This window comes from Pelodiscus sinensis, chromosome 3 (genome assembly GCF_049634645.1).
Source record: "Pelodiscus sinensis isolate JC-2024 chromosome 3, ASM4963464v1, whole genome shotgun sequence".
NCBI classification, from domain to species: domain Eukaryota; kingdom Metazoa; phylum Chordata; order Testudines; family Trionychidae; genus Pelodiscus; species Pelodiscus sinensis.
Window position 1 is genome coordinate 159,636,409 of NC_134713.1, and position 21,913 is coordinate 159,658,321.

General features: G+C 46.1%; 1 long non-coding RNA gene across 1 annotated transcript in view; it reads left to right on the forward strand.

Annotated features, from left to right (window-relative positions):
• The first annotated feature begins 632 nt into the window (after positions 1-632).
• LOC142827672 (uncharacterized) overlaps positions 633-21,913 on the forward strand; it is a 47,683-nt gene continuing 26,402 nt past the window's right edge. Inside the window, exons 1-2 of the long non-coding RNA XR_012902381.1 lie at positions 633-715; positions 1,137-1,232. This is a non-coding gene — a long non-coding RNA (uncharacterized LOC142827672). The remainder of the gene's footprint in view (positions 716-1,136; positions 1,233-21,913) is intronic.

Here is a 21,913-nt window from a genome sequence, read left to right on the forward strand (position 1 = left end):
ATGGTCTCTGCAAAGAAACGGACCCCACCCCCTGTGGCTGGAAGCAGCTCAGGTCCCTTCCCTCCTGCACAGTGCTAAAGGCTGCTGCTGGCCATTTTCTGGTATGAATCCTCACAGAAATCTGGGGTGGAAGGGTGACCCTATATGCCTCCTATACATTGCCTTAAGAAGAAATGGTACTAGGTACCAGGAAAGGTGGGTCTGTCTCAGGGGCCTAGACAAGAGGAGAGCACTGGGTAGGGAGGGTTGGATCAGGTTGGTTAGCCACCCCCATCCCTGGGTGAGAGGTGTGTGGGTGTGTCATCTCTCCCCATGCAAAGCTTAAAGATAAGGTGAATAAAAAAAAGACTCCAGCCACGCAGTGTTTCTTTTTAACAAGAGCTCAGTCAATGTCATTGTGACGGGGCGAGCCGCCTCCTCCCCACAGACGCCAGCCCGCCCCGCACTGAACCCGCGGTCGCCCTGACGCTCCTGGGAACCACCCGGAGAGCGGGGATAAACTGCCGTGTCTGTTCCGCCGCCACGGCCCAGCTGACGGGCGGCACGCAGGAGGTATGGCTGGCTGAGGAGCGGGGACAGGAGAGGGGGGCGGAGCCAGTCAGCGCGGCGCCTGACGTCATCAGGGCCAGACGCCGGCGCGGGCCCTTTGAAAAGCCCCATGGAGTCGGGGACGGGGGGGGAGGAGAACGGAGCGAAGCGGAGCGGAGAGGGAAAGGTAAAGGAGAGGAACCAGGAAAGAGAGGAGCAGGGTGGTGGGAAATAGGAACAACACCAGGAGGATGGGTGAAGGCAGCACGGATAGGTGGCGATCACGGAGGTACTAGATAGGGGGTAGGAAGGAGCCCAGGGCGGGTGAGACCCGGCGAGCTGGTGCGTTTCGGGAAGGCACCCCACCAGCAGGACAGGTCTCCGTGCACCTGTCCTTAGGGCCCTGGGTTGGGGTCCGGGAGAGAGGGTGGGCCCGGACCCCCCTACCCCACCTCGGGGAACTACAGTCTAGGGAATAACCGGAGGACCAGAGAAAACAGGGAGAGGGACTGGGCTCACCTGTTACAGTCATGTACATTTGAATGTTCGTACTGCATAGTTCTGATTGATTGCCATTCAGCTCTCTTGAATACAATTCATTTTACCAGGTGGCTAACAGAGGTGACATATAAGCAGCCACCACCTGTCTGCATTCACCAGCCACAACAGCAAGCAGCCACTGCTGACTGGACATGTTACAAGAGGTGAGGAGGACCAGAGTCAAAGGGGTTGGGACAGCAGCCCTGGTAGGGGGCCCAGGTCCATCCTACTCCACCAGGTCCTGACTCAGGGCCCTGTCAGTGGGGAAGTGTTCTGCCACTTACTCAGAGGGGAATGCCACCGCAACACTCTGAGCTCACTGGGGTGAGAGATACCACTCACACACCCTCTCTGAGTCACTTCCTAGTAGATCTGGTATTGGGGTGATCCATGTGGTTTCAGGGTCCTCCAGTTCCATAGCACCAATCTCCCCCTGAGGCTCCAGTAGCTCTGGAGACTTGATGCAGTTCTCCCAGTCTTTAGCTCCCATCATCTGGATCTTTGCCTGGATTACCTTTGGAGCTCCTATTCCTTCCTCTCCTGCATCCTGCCAGACTGAACTGAGCTGCTCCCTTTTATACTGCTCTAGCACTTGGATCACGCCCAGTCTGGATGGGGTATACACACCCCATTCCAGTCCCCCAGAATGAAAATTCAAAAAAAAAAAAATATTTAGAACCATCAAAACATTTCAGGTGTGGCATGTTTGATTTTAATAACAATAATATGAAATTTCCAAAACCAACAGGCTCAGATGGAATCATCTATAAAAATACTAGTCAAAGATTAATACAGCAGCATACAGAATACAGAAAAAATATATTAAATATATTATCTCCTTCTTTGTAGAAAGTGGATGGATGGCAGCTTGTTCCCTTTGCTGGCAGTCTTCCTCCCTGTATAACTTCTCAAGCCTTTTTCCTTTTATTGGGTGAGAGAAAAATTTCTTTTTGGAGAGAAAAATTATTATCCCAAAATTAATTTCACTATATGTTCTGTTTTCAATATTTCATTTTTACCAAATTACTTAGGGAATTTCTTTTATGGTTCTCGTAGTTTACATGATTGATAAAGAGATTTCTAACCCAGTTATTATTATTAAGAACATCTGTTGCAGCAAGCATTTCCTAGTAAACGAAAAACATTTTTCAATAAGTCATTTTTTCATTCGTCACAGAAAACATCTGCAACAAATACCCTTTATCAATAGCAGGCCATAACGGGATCATAAGCACAGTTATCAATTATCCAGTCTTGCCTGTTATACTTCTGCAGACACCTTTCATTAGTTTAGAGAGGTCCTTTTTCCTGGGCATCTGGATTCGGTGGATGGGGAATAATTAGCTATAGCCAATATTTAATTACATAAATCCCTGAGTGTTGCTCACGTACTAAGTTCAGGTTAAGGACAGAGCTTTCAGCTTCCTAAGTACAGGGGAGTAAATACATAATATAAGAAGAATTTTGCTTGCATATAAAAGAACAATGAAATTTTAATACATAAAATCATAAAAAGTTAATATGTACCTGGGCTAACTGGGGCTGTACTGGACTTATACACTCTGTGGATTCAGCAGAGAATGGATTCAGCAATGGGTGAATGACTAGGAAGATACAAGCAATTCCAATCACCCCAGTCAGTGTTGAGACACTCTGCCAAAAGAAGCAGTGTTGAGGATGCTTGAGCTAAAATGCCTGGGCTCCACTCATTCTGCGGATACAAAGAGGCTGTAAGGCTCTAGGGCCTCAATATGTCACATTTCATTTACTTAATATTTTAAGGAAAACCCCCAAAACCTTTAAATATGACTACCAAATTCACAATACAATTTGTCAATTTCATGGTTATAGGATTTTAAAAATGATAAATTACTTGATATCAGCCATTTTAATCTGAAATTTCACAGTGTGGCACCTGTAGGGGTCTCGGCCCAAAAAGGGGGGGAGGGTGCATATTTTCCCCGAAGATATTGATGCAGGGTTGCGATACTGCTACCTGTACTTCTGCACTACCGCTTGTGGTGATGCAACTGCCTTCAGAGCTGGGCAACTGGAGAGTGGCACCTGCTGGTCAGGAGTCCACCTCTGAAGGCAGAGGCCCAGTTAGTAGGGGGGAAGAAATAAGTATGGCATAGTATTGTATTGCCACATTTACTTCTGTGTTGTTGCCTGCACATGTGGGCCCTCAGCAGCTACCACTGTTGGGCTGCCCAGCTCTGAAAGCAGCTGCTCAGAAGTAAGGGTGGCATGGTCTGGTATTTTTTATTTTTGTGCTGCTGCAGGTTGGATGCTGCTTTCAGAACTGGGCACTCGGTCAGTAGCTGCTGCTCTCCAGCTGCTCAGCTCTGAAGACAGTGAAGAAGTAAGGGAGGCAATACTGCAACCCACCCCAAAACAACCTTGCAACCCCCCTGCAACTCCCTATTGTGTCCGGACCCCCAGTTTGAGAAATGCGGGTCTCCCCCATGAAATCGGCATAGTGTAGAATAGAAGCACAAAAAAGACCAGATTTCACAGGAGGTAGGTGGAAGGGGGAGATTCATGGGCCATGATGCATTTTTCATGGCTGTGAATTTGTTAGGGCCCTAAAGATGATGGAAGCAGAACTGCAGATTCATTAGGTCAGCCTAGACCGTGGAGTGGGATCAACCAAAAAATACCCTCTGGCATACACAGACAAATCAGCATTGTGCTTGTGGGTTTTCCATAGCAACATAGGCAGTACCTACCTAATTTTAAGAAGTCGTGGGGTTGCTGCTGCAGCTAATTCCAGATAAAACTGTTTTAGCAAGGTACAATAGAAAGGTAGCTCAGACCTGTAGCCACTGGGTGTCACCCTTTCCTTTCTATAAATATTGGTCAGGCAAGAAGTCTAGCAACCTCAGCTGAGCCTAAAAGAAGTGTGTTGCCTTTTAGTCTTTGCTTTCATTATTTGAGCCCTTACTTGTGGTGTAGGACAGCCTGTGTACAGCCATCACCTGGACTCATATTTAACCAGATAAAAACCTGATCCAGGGAATTCCCACCAGCTGGACAATTTAATTCTGAACCCAGAATTAAATGTTATGCTGCACCCACTGTATTTTTGGGCAACCTACTGCTTCTCCAGGCACTGACCCATCCCAGTCAGCTTGTTATCCTGTTCTAGTTCTGAGGTGAGTAGTCACGGGAAGAAAGACTGTATTCTCTCAGGAGCTGGCAATGGATCCCCAGCTCCAGGAGGAAGAAAATCCAAAGGACTGTCAGCAAGCCAGTGTAACCCAGCCTCACTGAACCAGATTCCCAGCTGGTGTAGATTGGAGTAGCTCCATTGAAGACAATGGAGAAACATCCAAAAGTGTTGACGCTGCAGAATGGGCCTTTCATTGTACTGTGATGTACAGTGCTTCTGGCCTGTTTCATGGAATCTCTGCATCTTTGCTTTAGGGCTCCGTTTGTGAGTTGCACAAAGCTTCACAAAACTGAAAAAACTACGTTTTTTTACCTGACTTCTTCTGAACTCAGTGAATGTTCCCCTTGAGTTTGGATTTTGGACAAAACTTTAACAGGGTGTGTGTTCATTCATTTCTTTGAACTGGTTCATTCCTCCCTAATTTTATTATGGCAATTTTTGCCCAGCACGATAAATACGCATCAGTAGCTTTGGATGGTCACACTGCCTCTCTTTGAATGGCATCTGTCTGCTTTGGTAACTCTGATGGCATCCATCATCCTCATAGCTGAGTATCTCATAACTATGGTACCATTGTGAAGAAAAGAAGCAATTTTTTTTCATTTTATAGAAGGGAGATTGAAGATTAATAATATTAAAGTATAGAGAAAGGTAGGAAAGAGGTCCTGGAGGCCAAACTCAGGCTGTTAGAGAAGAGATTAAAGTCCAGAATCTCCATGGTAGTATTCTCTGAAATGCTTCTAGTTCTGCACACAGAGCCATTTAGGCCGAACTGCAAGTTTTTAATGAATGAATAAGACTTTGGTGTCTGGAAGTAGGATTTAGGTTTATTAGGAACTGCAGAATGCTTTGGGAAAAGAGGAGTCTGTAGTCTGTACATGTTCTATCTAAACTGAACTGGAACTAGATTGTTGGCATGTAACATTTAAAAAGCCACACAGGGACATTTAAACTAAGAGTGAAGGGAAAGCTGACAGGTGCAGAGGAGCACACCGTTCAGACAGACAAATCCCCTGGGGGAGCATTTATTAAAGGGGATACTCTATATCCTAGTAAAGAGATACAGTAAAGACAGACCTTGATAAAGAACAGGTAGGAACTGAAGAGAAACAGTCAAATGAAAAGAGCCCCATTCAATTACATCACATGAAGGCAGACAACTAAATATTGACAACATTTTACAAGTGTTTGTATACAAATGTTAAGAAATCTACCTACTAAAATTGATGAACTTGAGTGCCTAGTATTAAATGGAAATACTGATGTTGTAGACAATACAGAAACTTTTGGAATGGGAATCATCAAGAGGGTACAGTAATACAAAGATGCAAAATATATTGGAATAACAGAAGTCATTCGGGTGGGGATGTGATGCCAGATGTGAACAAAAACATAGTGTCAAATATGGTAAAAATATTAAATGAATCAAACAAAACTATCAAATCTCTATAGATAATTAAGGTGCTAAAACACATTCTTAAGAATGATAAAGCCGCTGTGGAGAACCTAAATGATTTTTTTGCATCAATCTTCATTGTGGAAGATGTGCAGGAGAGTCCCATATCTGAGTCCTTTTTTTAGGTGACAGATATGAGGAGCTGTCCCATCTAGAGGGATAAATACGGGAGGTTTTGAAACAAAACTGATTAATGGAGGTAATGTCACAAGGACCAGATGGTATTCACTACCGTGACCATAGTTCCCTATGCTGAATATGGGACACCTGTTAAAATATTTGTATTCAAGACAGTTCAATGGCAATCAATCAGAATTATTCAGCACAGGTTGGACCTCACTGGTCCGGCACCCTCAGGACTTTAATGGTCCTGGATGTGGAAATTTGCTGGACTAGAGAAGGTCCCCTGCCACCAGACCCCTCACCCTGCTGCCCCGCTGCCATAGCTTCTGCTCCAGTCCCACTGCCAACATGGCAGCTCGCAGTATGGTTACCAGGTGTCCGGACAGTCCGGTATTTTTGCCTCCTTCCCAGTAAAAAAATTCAGAAAATATGTACACCTAAAATGTCCATTTTTTTCTGATTTTTTCCCGGCCCGGAGGTGTAGCCAGACAGGAACCCCCCTGTAACATCCATTTTTGCTTGCCTGGAGCATACAGGGCACACAGAGCAGAAGGCCCGGATATGCAGGCTGCTGTGACCGTGAATGGCTGTAAACAGAGATACGCCAATTGCTGACCAAGAGGCTGCCAAGGAGTGCCCTTGACTTAACCCATATTGATATGAACACACAGCCGTCCGCAGGGGGAGGAATCTTTCGCCCAGTAAAAAATGTCTAGTACTCACAATTTAGTTATCTCTCTTGCAAGTGTAAATTAACTTGAAACTTGCTTGTAAGAACTGGCGCCACAAAACGGACCAGTACAATTCAGCATCTTAGATAAGAAAGAGGATACGGGCCCCCAAGGGTATAAAGATGGGTCCAGCAGCACATTTACTCTGAGTGTCAATCTACCATCTATCTGCTGGTTGGGTTAGGTGTTTGATCTCCCAAGGTTCCAAGGGGACGCCCACCTCGTATTCGTCTTTCCTAGGAATTGAGAGACAGGCCCTGGCTTGACCCGCTGGAATCGAGAGGCACAGAAGGGGGTGAAAATTGTACCTGCATGTGGTCCTTTGTCTTAAGTGTACACATAGACTTAGAGCTCTTTAAAGATTAAGCTGTCACTTGGTACCATTATTTCTATTTTCTATCTTTATTTTCTTTGTAACCATTTTTTTAAAAATCTATATTTGCTAGCAGTTAAGAAATAGAGCAATAGCCATTGTAACCATATGCTTTTATAAGTCTTTTTAATAAACCTGTAACTGTTTAAGTTTTTAACCTGACTCCTTCAGTTACTGTAACAGAACCAAGCACAATTTAAAAGAACTTCAGCCAGTCATAAGGGACAGGTATAGGAAGAGCTTGGGCGTTTGGATCTGTGTCACTCCCAGGTGACAGGTCCGTTGGGGCACCTCTCAGTCTTTCCCAGGCTGCCCGCTGCGAAGGGATTTTTGCATCCTAGCAGCTAAAATCTGAGGTGTAATAAGCTCTTCCTATAAAGGGGCATCTGTTGGCCTGCTGGCTACCCTCTGTGACGGGACCCCGGTCCTAGCAGTAAAGACACGGACATTAAACCTTTTCTCGGAAACACACACACACACACACACTCTGTCTCTCTCTATCTCTCTCTCTCTCTCTCTCTGTCTGTCTCTCTCTGTCTCTCTCTCTCTCTCTCTCTCTCTCCCCTGACCGCCGGCTGACAGGAGGTGAAAATCCCAGGTGCTTACTGGGTTCTGCAGGGGAGCTGTCTGGCCCGGAGCAGGGAGACAAGATGTCAAACAGCCACCAGCAGCCTGTTAGGTCCAAAAATCCTCAAAAGCATTTCTTAAAGGGGCCACGCTGGTTTTTTTGGAGGGAGGGGGGTTGTTTGGTATTTTTGGTTAAATCATCTGGCAACCATAGCTCACAGCCCTGGCCCTGCTGCCACGGCACCAGTAATCAGACTGCCGACCTGCCACGGCCCCAGATGGGCTTCACCTGCTGGGCTGCTGTGACTCTATCCCCACTGCTGGGCCAGCATGAAGCCCAACTTTGGGCTGCCACAGCACAACCCCACTGCCAGGACAGCATACACAGGCTGCCCTGGCCCCAACTGGGTTGTCAGCTGCCTCTGCCCCGCTACCACTGTCCTGCTACTGCCACCAGCCCTGTCCCCACCACCAGGGCTCTCAGCAGCTGGCCCTCCTGCTCTGGGGCTCTCTTGTTCAGCAACATCCATGGTCCAGGTTGTACAGGAGATGCAACCTGTACAAACATTCAAATGTATATGATACTGACTGAACTCCTGTTAAAAAGAAATACTGCATACCTGGCAGGTTTTTTATTTACCTTCTTATCTTTAAGTTTTGCATGGGGAGAGGTGACACACACACACACTCCCAAACACATCCCACCCGAGGAGGGGGATGGCTGACCAGCTTGACCCAACCCTCTCTACCCAGGGCTCTCCCCCCTCCATGTCTGTCTGGGCCCCTGTGATGGACCCATCTTTCCTGGAACCTGGCACCATGTCTTCTCAATGCAATGTGGGGGGGAGGGGGAGGAGGAGCACACAGGGTCACAGGCTTCCCTCCCCAGATTTCTGTGAGGGTTCACCCCAGAACATGGCCAGCAGACTTTTGCACTGTGTAGGAAGGAAGGGATGGGAGCTGCTGTCAGCCACAGGCAGTGGGAGGTAGGCCTCTGTCTTTGCAGAGACCATCTCCTTTCCCCTCCCCATCCCCTGATGTCCAGTGGCTAGAAGCAGCTTGTCTCTCCCTGCCCATAAAAAGGCAGGGAACACCTCCAAGCTGCTGCTGCTGATCCTCTTGTCCCCTGGCCACCTGGCCTTGACCACTGTCTGAAAATAGGATGCTGGGCTACCAGACCATCGGTCTGATCCAGTGTTCATTCTTCTGTTCTTAAAGCTAAAGGAACCTATGGGAGTTGTTAAAAGTTGGATGATAAGAGCTGCTTGGGGAGAGATCTACATTGCATAACATGGTGTTGTATTGATCCTGTAAAACCCAGGCACCATGCTACCCCTGAGTGGCAGTGCCATCTCCTGACCCCTTACCTATTAATTATTTGCATATATACAATAGAGAGAAAGGGCACGTGCATGCCCTTGTAATTGCAGTCACCCAAATCATGGCCTAAATTTTCAAAAATGTCAGGCTTCTCAGCATCTCTGAAATAATCGGGCCAGGCCTGGATATCTCAATTTGGGCACTTAAAATCAGTGGTAACTGTTGGCAATGGAAGTCTAAAGGACTTGCCCAAGGTTCCACAGGAAATCTGAGGCAAAGCTGGGACCCTTTCCTTATCCCTTGCTCAATTCCTGGCTCACAAGACCATCCCTCTTTTACTGACTCTTCCCTCTCTTCTCTTTTGAAGCATGCTGATGGCGGGGATGGGCACCTTAATATTTATAATTTTGCTGCATTCCCAGGAATGCACTTCATTCATTTTGTTTCCCTTCTGAAATGTATAAACATTCAGTCTGTCAGCCTGGCTGCTTCCCTTGTGTTATCACAATATTTCCTGACTCTCCTGCAATGTATAAGAACAATTTTCAAAAGAGAAAAAGAAAGTAACAACCTGTAGTCCAATCTCAGTTCTATTAATCTTGCAATTAGACTTGGGAAATACTCCTGAATTCTGTGGCTGGGAACTGTACAGGATGGTGACATGGGTTGGAAAACAAATAGCCAGAAAATCACTTGTTGGACATAATGGTTCACGGTAATACTTGAGTTCTCATACATTTTTCTCTTGTTAAATGCCTTATAATGTTTCCCCATAGCCATCAATATGGAAGAAATCTAATCTGGAAGGATTGAGTAGTTCAGTCTCCATGGCCCCATTCACTGGCTCCTCTGCTGAAGCTACTGATAAAGGAACATTTTTTGCTTTTTATGACAATGGATTTAGTGATGGTGTTACCTAACCACTACGATCCAGGTTAAAATACATGAACTCTCATGCCATCGCGTGTCAGATGTCACGAGAGCTACAGTCTTATGCACCACAGTGAGAGATGGTCTACGAATAAGCATCTTAGGTTCTACTGTAATAAATAATAGTAACAACACCATAAGACACTCCTGCCATGCTTAAAACTGAGCTCAGACTTAAGGGTTCTGCTGATCAGGGCATTGGTGCCTTCAGGATAAGCTGCAAGAGTCACATGTTTTCCCAGGCTTTTTGGGAGGGGGGTGGTTTTGTTAGGGATTATTTGGGGGGCAGGTAGAGGAAGGGTATATATTATGGCTGAAGAGCTTCTGAGGGTTAGGACTGATATGTTGTGGTTGTGTTTATTTCTTAAAGATAGCAGGGATTCTGGGACTATATCTATACTGCAACGTTATTTCAGGATACTGGAGGTATCTCAAAATAGCTATTCTGCATCTTTTGAGTGTGCCCATTATTTCAAAATATAACAGGCTCGCTATTCCGATATCCCTGTAAACCTCATTCCACAAGAAGTAAGGGGCGTTTCAGAATAGCTATTTATTTCAAAATAAGTGCTCTGAATACAGCACCAAATTTTGAAATAAGCTATTTAGAAGTAACATCAAAATAAGATTCGCAATTTATGTAGCTCAAATTGCATATCTTATTTCAACTTACAGTGTAGTGTAGACGCACCCTGGGATAGCTGTTTTGTTTTAAGGCTGGAGAGCTTTTGTGATGGAAAGCCTTTTAAATATGCATCCACTAGACACAACTGATTGAATTTTAAAATAATCTTCTGTAACCGGCCTGGTCAATAATCTCAGTGCCTTTATTTTGTAATTTCTAAGTACCCTTCAGCCACAAAAGCCAACATATACCAGATATTAACAACAGGCACACTAGACCAGGGCCTCAGCTGGTGTTGATAGATATTGTTCTCTGGAGCCACACTGTTTTACACCAGCTGAGAATCTATCCCTTTGTTTGCCTCAACAATAATCAATAGACCTTGCAAACCATTAATAAAACTTAACAGCATATATAGTACACAACACTTACACACACATATTACCTCTCTCTCTTTCCTCCAGCCCTGGCAAAATCTTGTTTTGTTTATTTGCATAAAATAACTTTTCTTTCTAGCATTGCAAAAAGCTGTTTGTTTTTAAGCAAAATGTTTCTTCATTATCCAGACAAATGCCTTTTGGTGACACTGTGTCAGAAGACCTTGTGTGTTCACTTCATGTATGCTCTAAATAATAAACTGCATAGAGGTGGATCAGTAATTTTGTAGCCCAGCAAAGAGAGAGCTGGTGGTTGAATCAGCCTGCCAGAGAATAGAGGAGTTGTTATTATGGGGATTAAAAAAAATGAAAATCAGACAAACAGACACTTATTTTCAAACAAACGTATTTGCCAAAGGCATCCCACGCAGTCATTGGTCCTTCTGGAGCTGGGCTGAATCATGAGGCACTGCTGTACAGAAAATGAAGACAGCTAAGAGGGAAAAATATCCTTGTTCATAGCCGACTAATGACTAGAGGCACCAAATTGCTTTGTTGTTTTCCAAACAACTGATCACCTTAATTAGATGAGTCAGGGAACATTAAGGGTGGAAGATGCACGCCAAGGAGCCCATTGGCATCTGATTCAGACTTTTCAGCTAACAGGATTATCCATCTCCTTGGGGGAGGATGTTTCTCTCATTCCCCTGTACATCAGAGTACTGTGGTCAGCTGCGCTGTGATGTTTTCACCTTCCTTTGGAGCAATAAGTATTGGTCGCTGCTAGAGGCAAATGCCAAACATGATGGACCAGTGCTCAGACCCAGTCCTGCAAACCCTATTTTCCTTGGTTGCCTTGGTGGCACCTCAGTCCCTCCTATTCTCTGCCTCTGGCACACAGTAGTTTAGGCTCTTGAGGGCTGTCCTTCTTTGGTCTCATTTGGGTTTTGTGTGCAGACTCTGGGTGGTATTGATGGCCTCTCATAGCAGGAGGTCAACTAGATGATCTGGTGGTCCTCTCTGGTGTTAAATTCCATGAATAACATGTTGAGTATGAAGATCCAGGTCACTCTTCTATTTCTGATGATGATCACACACTAAATACACAGAAAATAATTGTTTCCCTTCGGTTTCTTTCTAAGAACATTCCTGAAACCTTCCATCTCATCCGGTTTGGCCCCTCTCCTCTTATGTAGCTCCCCATGAAAAGGGAAGCAGGCTCTGTGACACTGACTACTTCTCACACACCTCCCTTGGTGGCTGCGATGGCAACATGCTCCCATGCTGCTCGGAAAGCTTGCCTAGCATGTGTATTATTTCATCTTCTCCTTAATTCTTCCACAGGGGCACTAAATCTGAACTAATTTGAAATCTGAGGACAATAACTCAATACACTGTGGAACATTAACCAAGTGTTAAGACAGCAATTTGTTGAATGTTAGGGATGCGGCTGTATTTAGTTTCCTCTCTGGAACTGCTGATTCACGGATGGAGTGATGTTCTTCCATGCTGGGATAGATTAACTGGAGATGACAAACTTAAAAGAAATAAATAAGGCTGTACAACAAAAAGTGCCTGATATATTATTTGTCAAATAGTACGTAAGCATGTTATTAAAAATGGCATACACACATGTACACATGTACACACACTGGGAGAAGAATTAGGGTTGCATCTGTAACCTTAACTTGGTCCGTTCCTGATTTTCAGAGATAAAACGTGCAAATCGCAAGAGTGTGGGGGATTTGTGGGAGAGTCATGGGGTTCTCTGTTCACCGCTAGAGTGCCTCCTTCTGACTGTCTTTGGACATCAGCTCTGCCAGGCTGATGCCCCTTCCTGCTATTGCACTCTATTGCTCTCTCAGGATACATGTCTACACAGCAGAGCTAAACTCAGCAGGGCTTAAACTAATTGTGTAGCTTAAGTCAAAATAGCTTATTTCAGATTTGGGCACATCTACACAGCACGTATTTTAACATAGAGCATTCTCCGACTTCCCTTAAGCCTCAAAAAATGAGGGTTACAGAAGTTGAAGTAAGTTCTCCAGCTAGACATTATTTCAACATTATGTAGAAATAACAGCTTGTGTGTAGACGCGCACACTGTTATTTTGAAATAATGTCACTTATTCCGAAATAACGGTGTTGTGTAGATATATCCTCATTCTCTCTGTCTTGGGACTTAAATGCTCCTACATTGTGGTTTGGCCCTCTGGCCGGGTCACTATAATTTCCCCTGCTGAAGAGTCTGAGTTCTCAAAGTCACTTGGGACCCAGGCAGGACTGCCAGGCAGTCTTCCCATTGATTTCCCCAGTGGCTGGGAGGGAAACCAAGGTTACCTACTCCTCCGGGTTTAGATATAACAAATCCTGTATTTTTTCTCTTATACATATATATATATATATTCAACTCTGTCTCGCATGGTTCTTTTACGCAAAATTTTCCTACCCATACATTCTTCCCCTTATCCCAGAGCACCTACTTTGTAAAATAAGCCTTCCCTCTAAAGCCGTGGTCACCAACCAGTAGATCGCAATCAACCATCACGGCTAGTCGATCGCCAGGAGGTGTTCCCAGCCCCCCCCATATTTTCCCTCAGCCCCAACAAGGAGCCCGCGTTTGTTTAAAATGGCGCTGCAGGATCCGGAGCAGCTGGATTTTTTAAAGGAGACACACATGGCCTTCTTCCAGTACTTCTCACAGATCCTGCCCCAAAGATCTTCATCCATGGAGATCCCCAGGTACCAGCAGAACTGCTCCTGCCCCCTCTCCCCTGGCCAGACCTCCCACCAGCACTTTGCTCCCTCCCCCTGGCAAGACCCTGTTTTGCCAAGAGGCAATGGTTCTTCCCTTAAGGGCTCGGGGGCAATAAGCACTCAGATTGGGTGAAGGCTTAAAGATTTTACTAAGCTAATATTAGGACAAAATACAATGCTTAATATTAGAGTAAAATACAATGAAGCAAAATACAATACTTATTAAGCCTAAGCAAACCTCAAAATAAAATGCAATACTTACTAAAACAATACAATGCTTATTAAGCCCAAGCAAACCTTAGAATAAAATGCAATGCCTACGTCCCTTCTGCTGTCAGGAACCCTCTAAAGAAGGACAGCGGATGGACCCCAGTGGCCAGTATGTAGCACCTTCTGCAGCTTCAGTCTATGCTGATGTTGAAATGTTAGGAATATCCCCGGCACTTATATACTGTTAGATCTACAGTAATCACCCCTGTTGTTTTGAGAACCTAACAAGATGGTTGATACATTGCGTATTTTCCCCACATCCAATAATTAGCTTGTTGATACTTTGCATATTTTCCAAAGCCAAATAATTAGCATTATCAGATGGGAAACATTCAGCAAAGATAGCTATGTGATCTTCCCAAGCCCTCCTGCACTCCCATACCAGGTGTATGGCCTTGGGACCTGTCCCAGAACTTGTTGAAAGTCAACAGTGCATTCCTACACTGTGCCATCTTTAGCAAATAGCTAACTCTTTGAGAATAACAAAAGAATAATAAGAAGCAAAAAGCACAAATGGCTGCCTAGAGCATCCAGGCCTGTAAGAAAATGCAGGCACAAAAGGAATGATTGTGGTACACCACCTAATTTCCTTGACCTCACAAACGTCTTCCGCATTTCCACTATAGACCCCCACCAGCACCCTGCCCCCTCCCACTGGCCAGACCTCCCACCAGCAACCTGCTCCTGGCTTCTGGACAGACAGCCACCAGCACCCTGCTCCTGCTCCCTCCCTCCTGACCAGACACCTACCCTCAGCTTGCTCCTGTACCCTACTTTCCACCCAGATTCTGTACCCCCAGCCCTATCCTACTCAAGGACAGCCCTGTCCCTCACACTGGATCTCTAATTTTGGCTTCACTTCAGAGTGTAGAGGGGCCCACAAAATCCACTAACCCTGGAACCCAGAAGAGTTAATCTGGCCTGAGGTCTTGAACCTCATTCTGCCCCGCCCCTCCCCCCATAGGGCTGTAGTTCCAAGGGAGTGAGATGTCTCAGTAGGGGCCACATCAGTGAGGCTTGGGGGCTTTTGGAGTGTTTGTTTTTTTGCATCTCACTTGTGCGGTCCCCGACTGATTTTTCTATGGGCCAGTGGTTCCTGACCCAAAACAGGTTCCTCGCCTCTCTCATAAATAAAGACAATGCTGAAACATTTTGTGCTGGACATAATATTTTATCTAAAAAGGAAACCGGCCAACAAGCTCCCAGTTGGGGCCCAGCCCCCAGCTGGCCGCAGCATTATAACACTCCTGCACCTCCCCACACCCCAACCCTGACCCCATTGTACACCTGACCCCCCCTGCCCTGAATCCCTCTCATCTCCAGTCTTCTGCCACAACATCCTGCACCATCCATACCCTGCAAACCTGTGCCCTGAGCCCCTCATACACCTCAACCCAAACTCCTGCATCCCCACATCCACAAGCCTGCAGCTTGCTCAGCACCCTGACCCTCCACCTGACCCCAATACTCTCCAGCCTGGAGCCTCCTTTCTGAGCCAGCATCTCCTTCGCCACCTCCCCCTGTACCCAAATTTCCTCCCAGAGCTTCACCTCTCATCCCTTCCCACACCCAAATCCCTGATTCCCACCCCAGAGCCCGCACCTCCTATCTCAACCCACTGAGAGTGATGAAGGGCTGGGGACAGCAAATGATGGAGAGGAGGGGAATGGAGAGGGCAGGGCCTCCAGGAAGGGGTGGGGTCTTGGGGAAGGGATGGGGTAGATCTTGGCTTGCCCTGACATTTAAAAAGTGATCTTGGGTGTAAAAAGTTTGGAGACCACTGCTCTAAAGCATGTCATAAGTTTTTTAACTATCTAGAAAGACAGATCTCACAAATTTCTCATGTCTGATTCTTTTTGTATTTCAGTTTCTCCTTTAGTGGCGTGAGCAAGGGTGCATCTTCCTTTCCTAAAACCATTCTGCACTTCATCTATAATACCATTATTTTTCAACTAGGAAGTCAGTCTTTCATTCATCCATCCATATTTTACACAATTTTAAAGACAATTGGCTCGTAGGCATCCACTTTTGTTGATAGTTTCCTTGCTTTCATATTGGAATAACTTACTTCATGTTCCCACTATCTTTATGATTCCTTTTTCCCATACAGTGATAGATAACTCCAGGATAACCCTCAAACTGCTTTCAGAGATATTTAAACGTTGTGGTATGTCTAGACTATATGCCTCTGCCAACAGAGGCATGTAAAATAGGCTACCTGATATAGTCAATGAAGTGGGGATTTAAATATCCCCAGCTTCATTAAAATAAAAATGGCCACCGCGCTGTGCCGGCTCAGCTGATCATCGGCACAGTGCACAAGTCAAGACGTGGATCGGTCGACAAGGGAAGCCTTTGTCGACTGCTCCCTTCTGCCTCATGAAACGAAGTTTATAGGATCGGTCGACAAAGGCTTCCCTTGTCGACCGATCAACATCTTGACTTGCGCATTGCGCCGACAATCAGTTGAGCTGGCCCAACACGGTGGCCATTTTTATTTTAATGAAGCTGGGGATATTTAAATCCCCGCTTCACTGACTATGTCAGGTAGCCTATTTTACATGCCTCTGTTGGCAGAGGCATGTAGTCTAGACATACCCTGAGTTATCTCCACCTGGGGATGTATTATTACTGATATCAATAGTTTTCTTAAATTCTCACATATAAAATCATGTATTCAATATAGTAACTTCATGTTTGCTCCAATAACTTAATAGGACATTGATGAATCCTCTTTTAATCTGGTCAAAAACCTTACTTAGGTTTTCATCATTATTTGGAAAGTTTCATCTAAAACTTCTACTTTCTCGTTATCAGAATTTCTAACTATGTTGCCAGTCCCAATATGACCAGGGATGTGGCTACTTTTAGTCTGAGTTCAATTCACTCTTATTTGCCTGATGTCTTAATATTTTTGTTTATCTGTTCACAATACTTCCTCTAATTCTTCCTTTGATCCTTTTTCATTTCTTTGTGTGATTGCCTTACTTCTTTTATAAGCCATCAAGTCTTCGCTATTCTTTGTCATTTTTTGTGTTGTTTTTTCTTTTACTGTCATTTTGCATTTCACCTCAGAAGTGAGCTTTTATTTTTGGGTCCTTCAATGACACAAACATTGTTACAGTAATGCCTGCTAATAATCACTTTGTTATATTCTCTATGTCATCATTTTCACAGTGGTTGCTAATAAAATTCATTTACTTGTCAATATCTTCCAATTAAAATTCCAAGTGGGTAATTTTCCATAACCTTCATCCTTACCTTGCCTTTGAAAAGCAATAAACAAAGGATAATGATAACTTCCCATTCCCTCTTCATTTTATATTTCCCAGTTGAATTTACCTGCAGAATTGGCTGTTATAATTCCCAGGGTTAAGCAGGAAAAATTACCATCTGTTGTATTAAATCTAGCTGAAGTGCAGTTGTTTAAAACCCCTAGATTGTTTTCATCAATGAACTTTTCTAAGACTGCATCATTTTTATCAGTTGTCTTACTTCCCCACAATTTATTATGACTATTTAGGTCACCACCCATAATATATGGTCTTTTCATTCTTCATTATTTCTTGTAGCTCTGAGCTGCTTTCTAATTTCCCACATGGGTTATATATATTATAAATCCTTAAAGAAATATTACTCTTCTGCATTGGGATCTCAATTATATTACATTCTAGGCTTTTTCATTCTCTACTGGTATTTAGTTCAATCTCGCCCTGATGAAAATACAAACATTTCCTCCTCTTCGTAGTTTTTGATCTTGCATAAAATCAAGATACCCTGGGAATTTAAAAGCAAGCCTTTCATCTAGCCATGTTTCCTGGATACATATGGCACCTGGTTGAATTTTCATTTCCAGGATATTTTCTTTTAGTTCTTGACCTAATATTGAGATTCCTGAAATAGTCATAATTTCCATTAGTTTAACTCAAAATTGCACAAATACAGTCCATTGACAAGTTGGTAATATACAAATATTTTCATACTAAGCTTTCTGTTACTCGTTTTTTCTAATTTTTCCCAGTTTGTGATGTAGAATTTATCACTTCATAAATATCATACCATAAATGCCATATACTTCTCTTTTTCGCTACTGGTATATCATTGCTTATTCCTTCTAGTGTTCTTCATAGAATGAGGCTATGTCTGCAGTTCATCTTTTCTATGCTGAATCTGGAGGAGGCTCATGGAGGTAGACGTAGGTCAGACCTCCTCAGTACAACTAGAGTCACTCCTGATCCCCTCCACTCCCTCCTTCCCCCCAGCCCCAGCCAGGGGTTTCTAGCTGCTAGTGAGAGCCAGCGTTCAAGTGGTAGTTTAACTCATGGGCCCAGGGGGCCTGTGTCTAGGGTCCCTGAACAATTAGAAAAATGAGTGCCCCAGCCCTAGCAGAAGCCACAGAGTGGAAGTCCCGAGCCCTGGCAGGAGCCAGGTTGGGCAGAAGCTCTGAGCCTAGGATGCCTGGAGCCTGGGACGGGGAAGTTGAGGATAACAGTCCAGGCACCCTGAGCTTCAGCTGGAGCCTTGTGAACCTGACTGCCTGAGCCTAGGCAAGAGCTGTGGGTTCTGGAGCTGCGAGGGGGTGGCAGACCCTAGCCCAGACCCTGATCCTGGGCAGGAGCTTCAAGGGGTAGAAGCCCTGAGTCCCACCTGGAGCCTGGACATCCCTAGTCCTGGCAGGAACCATGGGAGGAGAGGGAATGGAAACACCGGAGCTTGAGCATCCTGAGCCCTGACAGGAGCCATGTGTGGGGAGGGGTGGAAGCCCAAAGACTAGGGGACCCTGAGCCTGGCATCAGCCACAGGGAAAGGCATCCTCTAGCCCAGGTACCCTGAGCCCAGGCAAGAGCCAGGGAAGGGGGACCATCCAGAGCCTAATTCTGGGGCTGCTGCAGCACAGAAAAAGGCATAGCACCCTCTCTTTTGCGCTGCTTCTGGAGGAGAGTCTTATCTCTTCCCCACAGTCAGGCAGGGGAAGGACAAGTCCTGTCACTCCCCAGCTGAGCTGATTCTGGGGAGCTCAGATTTCAAGGGGCAGGGATTATTTCATGGTCCATGACACATTTTTCACATCCGTGATATTGGTAGGGCCCTTGCTATGAGGCACCAAACCTCAAGCCCAGGCTCTAGACATGAATCTATGCCCCCTCCTCCCCCCCGCCCCTTTGAACACTCCTTGGCCTGCGGAATGTGAGTCTCTTTCACTGCCACTCTCTGCCTGAGAGCAGGGGTTGGGCAAATCATTTTACTTGGCCGTGTTGCTCGTAACCTGATGTTGCTGGTAACCTTGCTACATCAATTGGGGAAATGGACTATTTTCTATCAGGGCTCTTGATATTCTGGGCATGTTTCTCTCATCTTTTCCCCCAGGCATAGCAATTGATATTCCACAAACTGCTGCCTCATGTGTAGTCAATCCGCTTTTACAATTTGCTTTTAAGTTTCTCCCAAAACTTGCTCACTAAGAGCTTTTGTATAATTGCTCCTCGGGATTTGGATTTCAACATAGTATCACTTCTTCTAGTCAGCTGTAGACTCTCTTTACCTCCAATACTGTCAATCCATGGAGCCAACTTAATTGGATGATCTGTACCACTTGAATGGGCTTTGCCTTGTAGTTTAATAATGATTACAGAGCTGGATCTTTACCATTTTATTTTAATTTAACTAACTCCTGTCTCTGTTTCTTTGACAGTTTTTCTCCAGAGGCTCCCTCTTAATTGAAGCAATACTTTAGCTGTAGATCTAGCAAAGGGGTTTCTTTAGTTCCCTTTACATCTTAGGTAAGTGCTCATCAGCTCTGTGAAAGGACTAGTTAGTCTGGTCCTCTAGTTATTGGCCCCATCAGGTCTTGTAGGGCTACTCCCCTGGCTGCCACCATGAACGCTACTCCAATTAGCTGGGGCGGTATGCAGTAGAGGAGGGGAAGAGGGACTTGGGCCCGCCCTCTCTCCGAGTCCCAACCCAGGCCCCTAAGGTCGAGGGGCAGCCGTGCCTCCCCCTGCGACCTGACTGACGGGGTGCTGCCCCTTAATTCATCTGTCTGCGGGCTTACCTCCCTAGCCCTGCCCTGGGCTGCTTCCTCCCACTCTCGGTTCACCAAGTTCCATGTCCGTTGGGCGTCCTCTCCCGGCATCCTGGATGCACCACGCCCTTGTGTCTGCGGTCTCCCGCTCTCTGGACCTTTTTGGTCCGAGTCTCTCTTCAACTCCCTCTTTCTTTCTCTGTCTATTCGGGTATGTCTACACTACCCTGCTAGTTCAAACTAGCGGGGGTAATGTAGTCATCCGCAGTTGCAAATGAAGCCCGGGATTTGAATTTCCCGGGCTTCATTTGCATGAAGCCGGCCGGCGCCATTTTTAAATGCCGGCTAGTTCGAACCCCGTGCCGCGCGGCTACACGCAGCACGGAGTAGCTAGTTCGGATTAGGCTTCTAATCCGAACTAGCTGTACTCCTCGTTCCACAAACTAGCTACTCCGTGCCGCGTGTAGCTAGTTTAAAAATGGTGCCGTCCGGTTTCATGCAAATGAAGCCCAGGAAATTCAAATCCCGGGCTTCATTTGCAACTGCGGATGACTACATTACCCCCGCTAGTTCGAACTAGCGGGGTAGTGTAGACATACCCTTCTTCTCTTCTCTTCCCGTGTCTTTGTCCTCCCCCTGTGTCTCCTCCAGCCTCCCTTTTATATCTCTGGCCTCTGCCCTTTGGTGTCCCCACTGACCTCACCCTGCCCATGGCCCACGGGAGACATACCATGCTGCCCAGCCCCGCCTCCCCGGTCGGACCCGAGTGCGCCGGCTCTGTCAGCTGGGGTTGCGTGTGGTTGCCCGGCAACGCCGGGCAGGCCGGCCCCTTGTGCAGTGCCTCTGGCGCATGCACCGGACCTCACCCCCCGGGATTCTCCAGCCCTGTCTGGTGGGACCAGTTTATCGCCATCCTGCTGCCCTGGCCTGGCCGTGCGGGGTAACAGCTTCCACCCCACATCGCTCTGCCGCTTGTCCTCCATAAGGAGGGAAGGGCTGCAAGTGCAGGGCTCTGCCGCCCTATCACAAGCTCTCACAAGCGAAGTGTGGCTGGCTTGCAGATCTCCAGGAACTAGCGAGGTGTTGCACGAAGTGCTGAGGGTGATCAATTAGTGGTGCTTTCCCCTTTGAGCCAGTACTAATCCAACATTCTCAGCGTAGTGAGGTGTTGGAAGGCTATAGTTGGATGAGTTGTCCAACTGAGGTCCTGAGTGACCAGTTATGGTCACGATAGTGAACATAAGAACATAAGTGGTAGCTGATGCTTAATATATGTGGTGACCCTCTGTCACACTGCAACCCCAGGGCCAGGGAAGCGGTCCCTTTTATTACTAGAAACAACTAAACAAAGATATGGTCCCCTTTACCGACGTTCCCCTGTTCGGGTCTTTTAAGGGGGTAAATACATTCTGAGCACCCCTCACAGTTCACCGTTAAATCCCACTACCAGCAGCCGTACGTCCTGCCCCACCCATGTCCACAGACCAGGGTTTCTCTCTGAGCAGTAATTCAGCATGTCCGGCCATAGTTCACGGTCTATGGCTTCCCTGGCAGCGGTGATGGGCCTCCCTCCTATTTCTAGTCTTGGAGGAGGCCAAAGTACACCCACTAAGAAAAGAGAGGGGGTAGGGGGACCCGGACCCACACCCTCACATAGGTTCCTGTTGCAAGGGGATGTGGATTGCAACTGATTTAAACACTAAGGAGAGGGGATCACCACATAGGAGTGTAAAGGGTTTGTTTATTCAATTAAACTGGGAAGGGAGGGGAATCTCACTCATACACTCAATCACCCTAAGGGTGTGTCTAGACTACATGCCTCCTTCGACGGAGGCATGTAGATTAGCCAGATCGGAAGAGGGAAATGAAGCCGCGATTAAAATAATCGCGGCTTCATTTAAATTTAAATGGCTGCCCCGATCTGCCGATCAGCTGTTTGTCGGCAGATCGGGGGAGTCTGGACGCGATGCCCCGACAAAGAAGCCTTTCTTCATCGACACAGGTAAGCCTCGTGAAACCAGGCTTACCTGTGTCGATGAAGAAAGGCTTCTTTGTCGGGGCATCGCGTCCAGACTCCCCCGATCTGCCGACAAACAGCTGATCGGCAGATCGGGGCAGCCAT